The sequence below is a fragment of the Hemicordylus capensis genome, chromosome 8, assembly GCF_027244095.1.
Source record: "Hemicordylus capensis ecotype Gifberg chromosome 8, rHemCap1.1.pri, whole genome shotgun sequence".
Classification (NCBI taxonomy): Eukaryota; Metazoa; Chordata; class Lepidosauria; order Squamata; family Cordylidae; genus Hemicordylus; species Hemicordylus capensis.
Window position 1 is genome coordinate 26,199,952 of NC_069664.1, and position 15,667 is coordinate 26,215,618.

At 45.1% G+C, this 15,667-nt stretch overlaps 1 long non-coding RNA gene across 2 annotated transcripts; it reads right to left on the reverse strand.

Annotated features, from left to right (window-relative positions):
• Positions 1-8,805: 8,805 nt before the first annotated feature.
• LOC128333550 (uncharacterized) lies at positions 8,806-12,374 on the reverse strand. 2 transcript variants are annotated; one of them, XR_008310966.1, is made up of 3 exons: positions 12,148-12,318; positions 10,874-10,924; positions 8,806-9,972 (listed from the first exon to the last, which is right to left on the reverse strand). It is a non-coding gene; the product is annotated as an uncharacterized LOC128333550 (long non-coding RNA). The 2 variants fall into 2 exon arrangements; XR_008310965.1 differs by lacking the exon at positions 10,874-10,924 and having other exon boundaries at positions 12,148-12,374.
• Positions 12,375-15,667: the final 3,293 nt, after the last annotated feature.

Below are 15,667 nucleotides of genomic sequence, written 5' to 3' on the forward strand. Positions count from 1 at the left end.
TGAGTTTCTCAATATTTAAAAGTTAAGTACTGAGATAATCTTGGAAGGCCCCACTCTTGGTTTCCCGGCTGTCTGAGACAGGGGTGGAGAGCTGGTCCTGTGGTAGCAAGCATGGATTGCCCCCTTTGCTAAGCAGAATTTGCCTTGGTTTGCCTTTGGATGGGTGACAGCATGCGGGCACTGTCTGCTGTAAGGTATTTGCCTTCGGGGACAGGGACGGAGTTCAGTGGTAGAGCATCTGCTTCCATGCAGAAAGTCCTACATTCATTCTCTGGCATCTCTAGGTAAAGCTGGGGAAGTCTCCTGCCTGGAACCTTGAAGAGCTGCTGCCAGTCAGTGTAGATAATACTGAGCTAGATGGACCAATGGCCTGACTCAGTATAAGGCAGCTTCCTATGTTCCTAAGGAGGCTGGTGTCTGATTACAGGTCATTCTCAGTCGGGCACCTTACAACTAGACATGACCTTGGAGGGGTGGGGGGAATGAGAGAAAGGGCTGCTATTTTCAGTGGCAGTTGTGTGACTCTTGTAACAGCTACCTATAGGTTTAATCTTGTGTTTTGTGAAGTTTTTAGTTCAAACATTCTAGGCAGCCTTATACTATTGTTTCCTGCGTGTATCAGATTTTGAGAGAATCTGTTTTAATTACCCTAGTACTCCAAAGAGGACTGGATACAAATCTAAATAAATGTAATTTCCCCTTTGGGTTCTGGTTTTGTACAGTGGCTGGCACTGCGAGTCATAAAAGCACATTAAATTCTGAAAGAATTTTTCCTCGAGTCAACATAATGAAAGAGCCAAGTTGGTCTCCCATCAGCCCCACCTCTTGCTCTTTTAAGATCTCCACCTTTCATCTTTTCACCTCTCGGATCTTTCTTCCACATATTTATCAGTGGAAGCAATTCATCTCTATCGCTCTCAGATCTTAACCTCTGCTCTTGGATTTAGCCCGTGGGGATGGATTCTGGGGCACAAAATACTGTGGAACATTGCAGGTTTTGTGTACTACTAGGCAAAAAAAAGGGAGAGAAAACAGTCCAGTAATTTGCTGAAGCATGTGCAGAAATATGATTAGCCGGTTCCTTTGGAAAATTACCGCTAATATAGATTTGCTGACTCGCACAGGCATAATGCAAAAATAGAGCCATCAAAGTTTAATGCATCCTTAGCGCCTTACACCCCTGACAGCACTCAGTGATGGCATTCTATAATCTCGTTGTTAATGATTTATCATCGTCGGTATGACACCATTGTGGTATAACTAAGTGCAACTCAATTATGCTTTCCACTAAGGTGATTTCCCCCCCTAGTTAATGCTGAGTTTTCTGTTGCTATCCTTTGGGAGCCTCTCTCCATAACGACACTAAGTTAACCACGCATGCTTATGCTCTGACCTATCAGAGACTTGGATAGTTGCATAGTATGGAGGTATTTGCTTTGCATGGCCCTTCACCTGGGTTCCTGACCTAAGAGTGAAACCTTATCTATTAGTGCCTGAAAAATAAGGGAGGGTAGCTGGTGGTGTGGTAGCAAGAATGAATTGTCCCCTTTGCTAAGCAGGGTCCACTCTGGTTTGCATTTGAATGTGTGAGCTACATGTGTGAGCACTACAAGATAGTCCCCTTAGGGTATGGAGTTGCTCTGGGAAGAGCATCTGCATGCTTACAGGCAGAAGGTTCTAGGTTCCCTCTCTGGAATCTCCAGATCAGGCTGGGAGATACTCCTGCCTGTAACTTTGGAGAAGCCTCTGCCAGTCCATGTAGACAATACTCAGCTAGATGGACCAAGGGTCTGACTCAGTATAAGGCAGCTTCCTATGTTCCTAAGAAGAGTACGGTATTGTAAAGAAGCTCCAGTTCTTTGGTTCTGGCTAGGAATGCATTGGCCTTAAGGCATTGTCTCCAACAGATGGTTCTTCTATATCTCTTCCATATTCATCTTCAGATGCTGTAACTCAGATGGTCCAACTATAACCAACCACTAGAAGTTAGAATAACGTTTCCTCGCGGCATTGTGTTCAACTTTGGAGGACTTCAAGCCTTGGTTAGGTATAATAAGCTGGCATCAGAAGTGGCTGGGGCTGGAACTGGGAAGCCAGAGATGCCCCAGAGGGTGAGCATCTTCCCAGGTAATGGAATGATTCTGGCTGCCCAGGTTGGCCACTGACCCACCTCAACATGAAGGGCTGTAATTATTTCCTGTTCAGAACAGAACTTTGCCTGGGAAATTGTAGGCATCCTGGCCCTTGGCTTCTTCACTACAACTGATCAAGGTGAAGCAGGAGCGAGGGGACAAATGTCTCTGGGCCTCTGCGGGAGGGGAGCCTGCCAGCTGGATGACAACTTGTACTCTGCTTCCCCCCGATTCCGAGGAGGAGGAGGGGCAACATTTATTTATTTTTAATCCCAGAGGCCACTCTAACCTTGCATCCCTGCCCCAATCTCCATCGTCAACTTTGACTCCTGGCTTGCCCCCTAATTTCCTACTTAGAATCTGTCAATAGCTCTTATCTGATGGTGCATTTAATAGAAAAATGAAAATAAAAAACTTAATTGCCAAAGCTGGAAGAACTCACTGAGAACCCTAAACATATACAGGGGTGTGTGTGTGTATGTGTGTGTGTGTGTGTGTGTGATGTACAGGTAGGTAGGTAGGTGTGTGTGTACACACACACTTACTAATATACACATTTTGTTTATTTCATAAATATAGCTCCAACCTTTCCATTTCCTAGAAACAATTACACACACATCTGGCATGTGTGCATGCGTGTGCATATACATATGTATAAATGTATATATTGTCCTTTATGTTCAAGAATATAACTTTTCAAGAAGTGTTTATAAAAGAATAATTAGAGTGGTGAAACAAAACAAAAGAATACAGAAGACGATAATACTTTGCATATCTTAATTCATTGTGATGCAGAACAGAACAACATGCATATCTATGTTGGACAGAAATAACAGAGTTGCATATCTGAATTGTCAAGTGACTATTCTGGATGGTCTCCAAATTGGAGTAGTCTATTATTCCTCATTAAATCAAATCTGCTGGCTTTTTAAAAAAAATATATACAAAATGCAAGCTGCATTATGAAGTCGAACTGAAATTTCATAAAAGGCAAAGAAAAAAACCCTTGGCTTCTCATATGAAAAATTTCATTTTACAAGATAACAGCATTTAATATTTTTTTAAAAAAATAGGTACATCAATCCTATGTTTTAAATTTCTGCTGGCTCCTAATTATGTGATTATGATATCGCTTTATTTATCAATGGTTTTTGTTTTTGTTTTTTAACTATATCAATGCTTGATGTTGTTAAGTTTCAGCTGTGTTTTACATTTGGGAAGCTGTGTTTTCAATTACATGCAAGGTACAAATATATTAAAAAACCAAAGTAAACAAAAGCAGTGCTTCCACAACAACGCAGCTACTTCCTATGCAAATGCAGCAATGACTAAATTAGCAAACTCCCATGGTCAGGCTCAGAAAGCCAGATTCTTCCCCCTCCCCTGTATTTGGACAGTAACTCAATCTATTTTGAGCCCAATCATATCATGTCACATTCCTGATGTCATCATCAAAAGCACAGATTCTTCCCCTAACCCCTTTTTGGGTCTTTAACCCCCCTCTATCCCAGTCACCTGGCTTATTGCTCTTTTGGCCAGAGAATAGAGGTCTCATTCTCTCTCTATCCCCAGGCAGTAGCTGGGAGGGAGAAACACCTTTTCCTCCCCTCCCAACCCTGCTGCTGGAGTAGAACATTAGCTATGTGGGAGAGTAACAGGGAGAGGAAAGGGATTTGGAAGGCAGATGGTGCATGTGTGGGAGGGAAGAGGGAGCATTTCACTCCTCTTTCTCCAGATCTGATTAAAATCCAAACCCGAGATGAACAATTGGAGCTGTAATGCTCACCTCTAATTTGAGGTGAGCATTACAAGCTACCAAAATTCATTTCTGAGTCACAATATATGAAAATACATAGGAATGTAGGAAGCTGCTTTGTATGGAGTTAACCACTGATTAATCAAGTTCAGTATGGTCAGCACTGATTAGAAGTGGCTCTCCGATGTTTCAGGCAGGAGTCTTCCCAGCCCTACCTGGAGACACTGCCAGGGATTGAACCTGGGGCATTCTTCATGAAAGTAGATGCTTGACCACTGAGCTTTGACCCCATCCCTTAAAGGGAATATCTTACAGCAGACAATGCTTACATGTAGTCACCCATTCAAATGCAAGCCAAGGCAAATTCTGCTTAGCAAAGGGGGTGATTCATGCTTGCTACCTCAAGACCAGTTCTCTACCTGGTCACAGCATGAATTGAGATGCAGAAGCTGAATGGAAGACATCATCCATTCAGCCTCCACTCACATGGCTCCTACGTCTAGACTTGCATGATTCTATGCTTGCCACCAATTGTGTTGCTCTGGCCGTATGCTACATTCATATCCTACATGTAAACTTTTTTAAAAGGAAGAAATCTGTTGCAAATATTTGAAGGAAAATGTGATTAGGCCTTCGCTATAATGCCTGTGCCTGTTCTGGGTGAACATAAAAGTTGCATGAAGGCTTTTAACCTTCCAATAGTTAGTAACATCAAACCCAGTGCAGCAGTTCATTAAGGGGGCTTCTGTGAACAGGAGGAGAATTGACTGCATGCATGGTAGGAAAATTGAGGGGGGAGAATTATTTTGCTCTCCTCCTCAATCAGCCGCTTTCATTGAATAAGAACAATCAGCATTCTCTTTCCACTATACTATCATCACAGCGCAGAGCGGTTTGTCTTCTTCCATATTCATTAGCAGAGGGAAAGGTGAATTTTGAGGAACATGCCATTAATTAGTGCCAGTGTTAAAAGCTTCTCGCTTTGAAGTTGGTGAGTGATGTACTTCTAACAGGGCACGCGGTGAGAATTGTAAACACAGGACACCAGCTTGGACTGACTCAACCGTACATTCCTTGCACACAGCTTCATGCAGAAGGAGAAAGAGAGCACCATTCAGCCAACTCAGGTAACTCAAGACTGGAGAAAGAGAGAGTTGGGATGAACCTCATGGGCCATCTCATCCCTTGCTGCAGAGAGAGAAAGGGAAATAGATGCTTTCAGGCAGCAAACACTGCCTGAAAAGCACAAGGGAGAGCTCTCTCAGGGCTCTTCTGGAGCCTGAGCCACATCCATCCTGTGGGCTTTGGCAGCCCTTTCCATTGGTGGCCCAGGTTCTTTGAACCCATTCGCACAATGGTGGCTCCACCTCAGACAGGAGTCTCTCTCAGCCTTATCTCGGAGATACCAGGGAGGGAAATAGGAACCTTCTGCATGCTAGCATACAGTTGCTCTTCCCAGAGTGGCCACAATATCTTACAGTACTCACGTGTAGTTTTCCATTCAAATGCAAACCAGGGTGGACCATGGCCTGCTTAGCAAATTGAAGCAACAATTTATGCTTGCTACCACAAGACCAGCTCTCCCCTTCTAGGCCCAGCATGTATGTGAATAAATGAGTATGGTCTCCAGAGTGCATAGGAAATCTAACATTAGATCCCGGATAGGGGAAACAGCACCTAAGTGGCATTTGTCACTCATAATTCAGAGACATATTTCACATGGTCATGCTTGGCCATAAATACAAGACAAGCATCTAGAAATGGAAGGAGCAGAATCCAAGGGACCTAAGAAGTTAAACGACACTCATCAAGCCTAGCTTCCAAATTAAGGTAGAATGCTTCATCTGTGCTAATTACAACCATGTGAACCTCCCTTTTGTCTTTTGACTGCATGAGTCCCCTCAGGAGAAGATGCTCCCAATGATGGACAGCAATTTTGGACAATCATGTAGGCCAACAAAGGTTAACATCATCTGACAATTTCACATTTGCAGCTTCCATTTAACTTCTCTGTATATAAATTTTGGACCGACAGCCTCCACTTGCCTCCACTAGGAGCCAAAGGCCAGCGTCATTCTTTCCAGCCGGGAATTTGCTCGCTAGCTCTCTTCTTGGAGCCTAGCACTTCACTGATCTACAGTGCAATACACCCAAGCATTTGGAAGTATAATAAATTGAATGGGTGGGCAGGGGAGATGAAATTTGTCTCGCTCATGAGATCAGACAGCCAGAATTTATTGCTAGTGCTGCCTCACTCAGAGAAGAAGTGCTTCATCTTGGCTGTAGATTCACTGGCACTGCAAGCAGCCTCCAGTTCCCCACCATCAGAGAGATGGGGTTACATTCAAGGGGTCTTCACATTAAGATCCCCAGTTCCTTTAATGGATGCTGCAAACCTCCCTGGACGTCAACACACCTTGATGGATGCTGCTCACTTGACACCAGCCTGTTTCTAGCTTTCCCCATCAATCACAGGAGCAGCAGCACTTCCCAAACATGCCCAAGCTGCAATCGCAAAGGCTTCTGATCTTAGCTCAGTGCTGCTGTCATGTACAAGAGATGCATGGAGATTTGTTTTCTTCTGCTCGCAAGTGCAACTGTGAGCAAGAGTAACCACTGCACCTTCATTAACATTTGATAGGTCCACATGAAGATGCTATTTTGGGGGAGGGTTAGAGCTGGCCAGTAGATTATCAATATCTGCAACCTGAGAGAGATACCACCAAAGTCATATTTTGCCAGTATTTTTTTCTAGCATGCTTTCTCTGCAAGAGGCCTCCAGCTGCCCATTGATAATTATGCGCTGCCTGTTACTGTCCCAGTGGAGTTTTCAGAATGCCTATTCTGAAGACTCATCCCTAAGAAGGGTGAGTCATAGAAACAGCAGCTAGGCAAGGGGGCACCAATATCTTCCTGCAGCAGGGTGCCTGCTACTTAATTGCTATTGCAATCCTTTCCCGCCTTCATTTCCTAGCCTGGGGGTAGTAGCAATGTGGCTAGCTTGGCCGAGTCAGATCAGGAGACCTGCTGGCCATTACTGTTTATTAACTGGATGAACCGTTGCTGCTGGCAGTTCCATTCCTGCCCACTAAGAAGCATCCTGCTGTTTGTGTTTTTACACAACCTGGCTGTGTAAACTGAAAGCAGATGCTCCATCCTTTTATGTACATTGTTTGTGGACTTCCATTGCCTAGGACAAGGCTTGTACTATGGAGAACTCTGTGTAGCTTTACTCCATAATTGCTGGTACCATCAGTCTGTGGGTTTCCACCTACCCAACTTTAACTGAACACAAAGTTCTAAAAGCTGCCTGCAGGCATTCAATTGGTTGGTTCATTGTGTGCCAGGTCCTAACCTCTCACCAAGGTATTCTGCAGTCCTCTAGTCTCTGAGTAGACTTGTAAAAGAATATCCTCATGTAATATTTAGAATAGGAGAGAATATTTCAGAGAATTATTCTACCAATTCTATTAAATTCATTGGAAAATATTCTTTTACTAGTCTAACTCCTAGGGTTCCCATCAAAAGTGTTATATCCATGTTCCTTATAGGCCAAGAGACAAAGCTACATCAGGTTATCCTCTCTTCTGGATCAAGCCAGTTCCTGTCACGTACGGCAACTTGTTCGATAGCAGCCTGAAAACAGAGGATAAGCCAAAGCTCCATCGTAGAGCTGCATGCAAAGCAGATGAAAGCCCCAGGTTCACTCCAAGGCATCTCCAGGTAGGGTTGGGATAGATGTCTGCTTGAAGCCTTGGAGAGCTACTACAAGTCAGTGTAGACAACATTGAGCTGGATGGACAAAGGATCTGCCTGTAACCTTGAGAGAAACCACAGCCAGCTTGTGTAGGCAATACTGAGCTAAATGGACCAATGGTCTGACCCTGTATAAGGCAGCTTCCTATGACTCAGCCCTACATTCCCAACTGCTTCTAGGAAGGCTAGAGAAAAGCCCTCCACAGTAACTGTGGAAGGAACTGGATATTCTGAACCTTGAGATCCTATAACTACCATGGCTAATATCCATTATATCCTCCATGAATTTTCTGACCTCAAAAAAAGTCTGTGACCCAAGTCTCATCTCTACCATGAACTCACTAAGACACACTAGAAGTTACTTTATTCTTCAACCCTGTCTCCCAGAATACACAGCACTTAACCCAGGTTTATAGCACGGTTCTGAATTCAAACCCTTTTGCATGTTCTAAAAGTGCACCAGAGGTACTGAGTGTTGTCTATACACAAGTGATGCACATGGTGACAAATTTTGCTCTTTCATGCTTTAGGGCAGAGTGCACTAGGAAGACCCTGTAAAAGTTTGCTGTCACCCATAGGATGGGACATTACCTCTGGAGCAATGAAAGCTTTAGAATATGGAATACCAAGGCCAAGAAGAGACCTTTGGCAGCTGCTAACATGGTGAGCCAACCAGAATGTTTTAAAAGTGTGTGCCAACTCTAGTCAAGAAAGTGGCAAGCCAATTTTGCCATTTCTCACAAGGATAAGCATCTGCTCTAGATGAGCAACATTATCTAGAGGGTTTCTGCACATTGCTAGATTTGGCTCCATACAAAAGTTGCTCCTTTTCTTTCAAATTCCCGTAGAATAAACTATTCTATTTTCAGGAGTACAAAAGGATGATTTACAACCTTTGTAGGATATTAAAACTTCCTATTCTCTTAGCTTCTTAATGCAGGCAATGCCTGCCTGCCCCCCCCCCAACAAGAATGTCAAAGTTCCTTAAGCTTATCTGTATTGAACCATTGCTTTGATTTGGCTTCAGAAATTCAGGCTATACACCCACTGCAACTTTCCTCAATAATCCCCAGGCAAGGCCAAAGCTCTGAAGTATGAATTGTTTTTCCCCTTAATTTAACAGAGAGTAAAGCAGATCAATACCATGGTAGGTTGCAGTAATAGTTTAAAAAGTTATTTATTGACAGATACAAATGCCAGGCAGTCATTTTATCCATTCAGGTTCACAATATAGATTTGAACCATTCCGTGGTTTTCATTCAGCACCACTCAGCTACTTAGAGAGAATCAGTTGTATTCTATGTTGCACTAAGTTCCAAGTACAAGGTGCTAAGTTCCGAGTACAAGGCGGCCAGTGGGCTTAGCACCAGGAAGTTCCCACCAAGAAAGCCTTTGAAGCACAAGTACTAAGTCAGAAGGAGATTACCAATAGATTAACAGTTAATGAGTTGGAGTCCAGAGGGGTAATACAAGACACAGCAACATCCATTTGAGTTAGATTGTTGAACACCCAATTTGTTTTCTTGGATAGAACTCTATTGGCAATGGAACAGCTTAGCAGCAGATACTTTTGGCAAATACTTAATACTCGTTAAATATTTCAGCAAATCCTCAAAGCGGCAAATACTTTCGGAGCACCATCATGCAGCAAGTGCCATGAACTGGTAGCAGCTACACTTTGTATATCCCCATCAGATTCCATGGGAAATCCCAGCTTGCAGTCCATTAGGACAATGGGATGCTTCATCCAGACTGAAGGTAAACACATTCCCAGTTAATCCCGATCAGTCATATAGAGTAACGAAGGTAGCCCCAAGTTCAAGTGAGCTATGGGAGCTTCATGTGCTCTGCCTACTTACAACCAGGAGGCAGGTTTGATGGTCAGGAGGGACTAGTGTCTGCTGAGATGTACATATCATGGTGAAGCTTAATGCTTCGGTGGTGGTGGTGGTGGTGGTGGTGGCGGCGGCGGTGTCACATGTGTTTTTTTCCTCAGGGGTTGTTGCCAGCGGTTTAAGACCACAGCTTGATTCTGGTGCTGCAGAGGCCTTGCACCCAGAAACGGGAGATGGCTTTTCTCCTGGCTGGTCTAACTGGGCATCCACATCAATTCGAGAGTCCACTTCCTCCACTTCAGAATTCTGTACAGCAGGGACCTGAGAGCCTGGAGCATTTCCTTTGTTTGCCCCTAGATTGCTCACCCCATTTTCTCCAGCAGGCTCTTCCATCTCTCTGCCTGCTCCATCTAGGTTCTGGTCCTTCAGGTTCTCCTCAGCAGTTGGTAGCCCTTTCTTTCCAAACATGCCTCCCATCGTGGTGTTCTGTGGGCTGGAGAATAGGGTTGTCATGTAAGCAGTCAAGACTTCAAGCATTAAGGAACAAGAACCAAGCTAGTGACAAGACATTAGCACAGTCCAGCACCACCCAGGTTCACAGAGCATCATATTAGGTCATATCCCCACCACCACCGGTATCCTCCCCAGAGCAAACCGTGGACTGCTGGAGTCCCAGCCTTTGGATGCTCATGACCCATATCACTGGCAAGTGCTTGCATGCAACACTTCTTGCTAAATTCTGTATTCCTGGCCTGAGATGCTGACAGATCACACCGCCTTTTGGAGAAGCTAGCTAAACTGGGAAGAAAGAGCAGAGGGTAACAGGATGGGGGGTGAACAGAATCCTCAGAGAAGGCCATGCCCACATGTTCTACTTTGTTTTGTCAAGGAGCAGTAGAGAAGGTTCCTCACTGAAGCAGGATTAAGAAGGAATTCCTTCTTTTTTATTAGCTCACAGGGTGAACTTTGCCAAGGAGGCACAGGCTGCCATTTGCAAATATTTATGCCCCACCTTTCCAGTGAACTACTACTTGGGGCAGCTCACAACATTTATAAAATAGATACCATGTAAAATGCAACTAATTAACCAAAGCTAAACAAGTTAAAAATCCAAGCTAAAACTATGATCACCTCAATACTTTATTACAGTCACAGACTAGTACAGAATAGCTACATACAGAATTCCAACAAAACCACAATCAGAATTACAGTTTAGGTTCCAAATTAAAGGTTTTTTTAAAAGCTCTGACTGAGTATTCTAAAAACTAAAGAACCTACCAGATATAAGCAACAGGTGAAACATTAGAGAGTCTCTTAAAAGTTGTGATTTGAGTTTAAACACACTGAGGGAGGGAGCATGGTGAAAGACAGCCTCAACTCTTAGAAAGTTTTACCTTCGCAAAACAGGCGATCAGTTTGCAGTATTTTGACAAAAATCTCCAGTTCTGTAGTAGATTGGAGAAAAGGACAGAGAATGTATCATGGGTCTGCAGAAACATTGCACCCTGGCATTAACCTGTTGAAGCATGCCACTCCCAAGGTCTCCAGGACCATGTAAGTTCTCAGAAGGGAACCGGCAGGTTATGCTATACAGCTACTACTAAGTAGGAAACAATATTTCCAACACTATGCAGAGGATGGAGGGGAACAGCTGGTCTTGTGGTAGCAAGCATTTGTTATCTCCTTTGCTAAGCAGGGAGAGTCTTGATTTTTAATTTATATCCCACTTTTTCTTCTGCAGAGCCCCCAGAGGGGTGTACATGGTTATGTTTATCCTCACAACAACCTTGTGAAGTAGGTGAGGCTGAGAGATAAGTAGTGGGCACAGAGTCACCCAGTGAATTCCATGGCTGAATGGGGATTAGGACCCAGGTCCCCAGTTCTAGTAGGACACTCTAACCAATACACCACACTGCATTTGGATGGATAACTACATGTGAGCACAACCCACTGTAAGATATTTCCCCTAGGAGATGGGGGGATAGTTTCATGGTAGAGCATCTGTTTGCATGCAGTACGTCCCAGGATCACTACTATCCCTGGCATCTCCAGGTAGGACTGGGAGAAAGACTCCTGCCTGAAGGCTTGGAGGACCACTGCCAGTCCATGTAGACCGGGCCTACTTTCGCACCCCCCAGCTGTTTTTGGACTACAACTCCCATAATCCCCAGCCACAGTGGTCAATAGCTAGGGATTATGGGTATTGTAGGTCAACATCTACAGGAGGACTGAAATTGAGCAGTCCTGATTTCTAGACAATACTGAGCTAAATGACCCATGTTTTGACTCAGTATAGAGGCAGCTTCCTATGTTCTAGAGGAGTAAGGAACTTACACTTCATACCACTAGACAGATTGAGAGTTGCATGCTGTGGTCACATATAGGCCATTGCCTAGGAAGATAAATTACCAACCCAAAATATAAGGCTACTCTTCTTGCCTGCACAAGTAAAGGTTTTTACCATAACAGTATTTAAACTCCAGCCTTGTTTACCAAGGGTTGAGATACCCAAAGGAAAACAGAAGACTGAACAACAAACTACCATCCAATACTGTCACCTATTGAAAAAGATACATCAAATCCTATGCATGCTATTGAGGAGAAAGCCCCACTGAATTCAATAGGGCTTCCTCCCCAATAAGCATGCATAGGCTCAAAATCAACTCACCAGTTGAGTTCTCTCCTAGGCAAGCTCTTCTGCAGTAGCTAGAACCCACTCCAGGCTTTCCTTAAATACAGCTGGGAGGCCACCCTCTCAATCTTCCCCAAATGTGACACATTAGTTTCACCTGAGGAGTGTTCTTTCCCCATTACAGGCTCAGCCATTCAGGTAGTGAGTGGCAGTGGCTCATTGGGCCCCAGTTGGTTGACACCACTCTCTGATTTATGCAGCTGCTTTGTGATGAATTACTTAGTGAGGTTAATTGGGTTTGAAGCTTTATGGCATATTGGAATAATTCTGAGAATTATTCAATATCCTGGAAGGTCCTGAAGAAACTTAGCACTGCAGAAGGCTGTGTAGCCATGTGCTCACTTCAAAGTTCGGTTGCATGGTGTGTGATCCTGCAATGTCGGCTTTGCTACCTCCTGGCCTTGAAAAAGGTTTCTTGTTTCCTTAAAAGCTGGATTGAAGGAGGAAGAGGAGGCCAATCAATGGCTACTCACCTTGATAGCTACTAGTCTTGATATCTGCAGGCTCAAAGGCAGGATGCCTCTGAATAGCAGCTGCAGGGGAGCAACAGCAGGAGAGGGTGTGTGTCCATCTCTTGCCTTTGAGCTTCCCAGAGGCATCAGGGAGGAGAGCTGGTCTTGTGGTAGCAAGCATGAATTGTCCCCTTTGCTAAGCAGGGTCTGCTTTGGTTTGGATCTGAATGGGAGATTACACGTGAGCACTGTAAGGTATTCCCTTTAGGGGATGGGGCTAATCCAGGAAGAGCATCTGCATGCGTGCATGCAGAAAGTTCCAAGTTCCCTCCCTGGCATCTCCAGATAGGGCTGAGAGAGACTCCTGTCTGAAAACTTGGAGAAGCCACTGTCAGTCAGTGTAGACCAGGGCTGCTAAAATTTGGCCCTCCTGCAGATCTGGGCCTACTACTCCCACAGTCCCTGGCTATTGGCCACTGTGGCTGGGGATTATGGGAGTTGTAGTCCAAAAACAGCTGGCAGGGGCTAAGTTGAGCAGGCCTGGTGTGTAGACCAGGTTTTCTCAACGTTTGGCCCCCAGATATTGTTGGATTTAAACTCCCATAATCCCCAGCCCCAGTGGCCTTTGACTGGGGATTATGGGAGTTGAAGTCCAATAACATCTGGGGACCTAACATTGAGAATCCCTGGTGTAGACAATACTGAGCTAGATGGATCAATGTCTGACTTGGTGTAAGGTAGCTGGGACCAGGGCAGTGGGGGGGCATTGTGAGAAACAGGATGCGGTACTAGATGGGACTTGGGCCTGATCCAGCAGGGCTTTTCTTATGAGACACTGTGCCAGTCAGAGGTCCTGGCATCTACGTGTGACACCCTTGGGCAGTTGCCAGGGCCCCATCAGGGTCCACTGCTCACATCTGCCCCAGCAGCTCCTGGGGATGATTGGGCCAGACCAACGTTTTTGCTGGCCAGCAGAATTTCTCTCCTTCATATGACCCCAGATGACATTTTATGTCGGGGCACTGCGGGAAAATTCTCAGCTCCACCCTACTAGCACCTGAGAGGAGAAGAAAAGACCCTCTGTTGTTGCTGTGTCAGTAACCTCCCCATGAGCTTTAGGTGGTGTGTCAAGGGACCCCTGAACCTAGAGGTAGCCCTACCAGCTCCTGGAGATGTGCCTGAAAGGAAGAAGTCCCCCGACAGTTCCCTGTAACAACTCTTGAAAATGGTTGAATTATGGATGTGGTTGACCAGACGAGGGTTCAAATTACATGGATGGTCCGGTGGTAGCAAGCAGGCCTTGTCCCCTTAACTAAGCAGGGTCCACTATGCAAAACAAAAAAGGAATATGTTCCAGTGCTCACACTTCTAGTCTCCCATATGCATCCCCCCACACCGTGTTTGTTTTGCACTCTCCAAAAGCACTATACAGTCAGTCCTCCGGCTCCCAAATCAATGACATCTCATCCAAATCCCTGTGTCCCATAGATCTGAACAGGATGCTGTTCTTATCAAATACCCTGACTGCCTGTGAGGAGGTTGTATTGTACTGGCCTCTGGACTCGTGTCTTGAGACCATAGCGGGCCTTGAGATGTAGGCAGTACAGAAATACCTACTACTCTCCAGGAACCAGTGTTCCCTCTAACAGGGAATCCCAGATATGGTTGACTACAACTCCCCTGCTAACTAAGCAGAGAGGTACCTTTTAAAAGTGGCGATTCTTTCTTTAGCAGGGGGAGAGTAACTGGCCCTCTCCATCCCCAGCACAGCATCCCTCCAGTAGCTGTTGCTGGTCTCTCTCTTATGTTTCTTTTCTAGATGGTGAGCCCTTTGGTGACAGGGAGCCATTTGGTTTATTTATATCTATGTCAACCACTTGGGGAACTTGTTGTTGAAAAGCAGTATATAAATATTCACCGTCGTCATTTCTAGCTGCAATGGCTTTTGGCTGGGGGTTATGGGAGCTGTAGTCAACAACATCCCAGTTACAGGGAACACTGCCTGGGACCCCTTAAACTTGAAACAATAGACATAGATCCCTGCCTGCTTTAGCCACTGCTGAACAGTAAGGAATTTATTTATTTATTTATACATATTTTTATACCGCCCAAAACTTGTGTCTCTAAATGTTTAATTTTGCTCAGAAGCTACTTTCTGTAATGATTGGGCCAGCTCAGGTTCTGGGCCAACCTCTGCCTTCATCCATCACCACCTATCATGCGAGTCGGCAGAATTGGTGAGCAATATTCAGGATTACCTACTCTGATGCCAACTGTTTATTTGTTCACACCAACAAGCCATTGGGCCAACCACTTCCCCCAGGGCCAAGATGCAGATGTTGGCAAGACAAGACTGTCCATCCGCTGCAACAGTAGACCGTAGACCAGATTCATTACTACGGAGCTGCTGACCTGAACTATGAACTATGGCCATTGCCGCAGGGCAGTGCTGAATACAGGTAGAACATTGGAAGCTGCCCTATACTGAGTCAGACCATAGGTCCATCTAGCGAAGTACTGTCTACACAAACTGGCAGCAGCTTCTCCAGGGTTGCAGGCAGTTATCGCTCTCAGCCCTATTGTGGAGATGCTGCTGAGTTCAGTAGGACTTCCCTCCCCCTGAAGGGGTGGGAAGGTTTTTAAGTTACAGTGAGGGTCTTGCAAGAATGTTCAAGTCTATAAGGGTGAAAGAGGAACCTTTTGGATCAGACCCAATGGGGTCCATGTAGTCCAACATCGCAACTCCCTCAGTAGCCACAGGATCAGTGTCAGGGGCTCCCAAATGTGGGTCCTCAGATGTTGGTGGACAACAAATCCTATCATCCCTGGACACAAAGGCCTTTCTGGAGGGAATCTGCAGAATCTTTAGCACAAATGCAAACAGCAGTGGCACTGGCATAGGCCAGTTATAAAGAGACCTAGATGCTACTGCCCCCATAGAGAACCTGCCTACCCTCATCATCTCCCTCCAGAGACAGGCTGGAGCACCAGCACAGGGTAATCTCATCAGTCCATGCTGGTCAGCCTAGGTCGAGCAAGGCTGC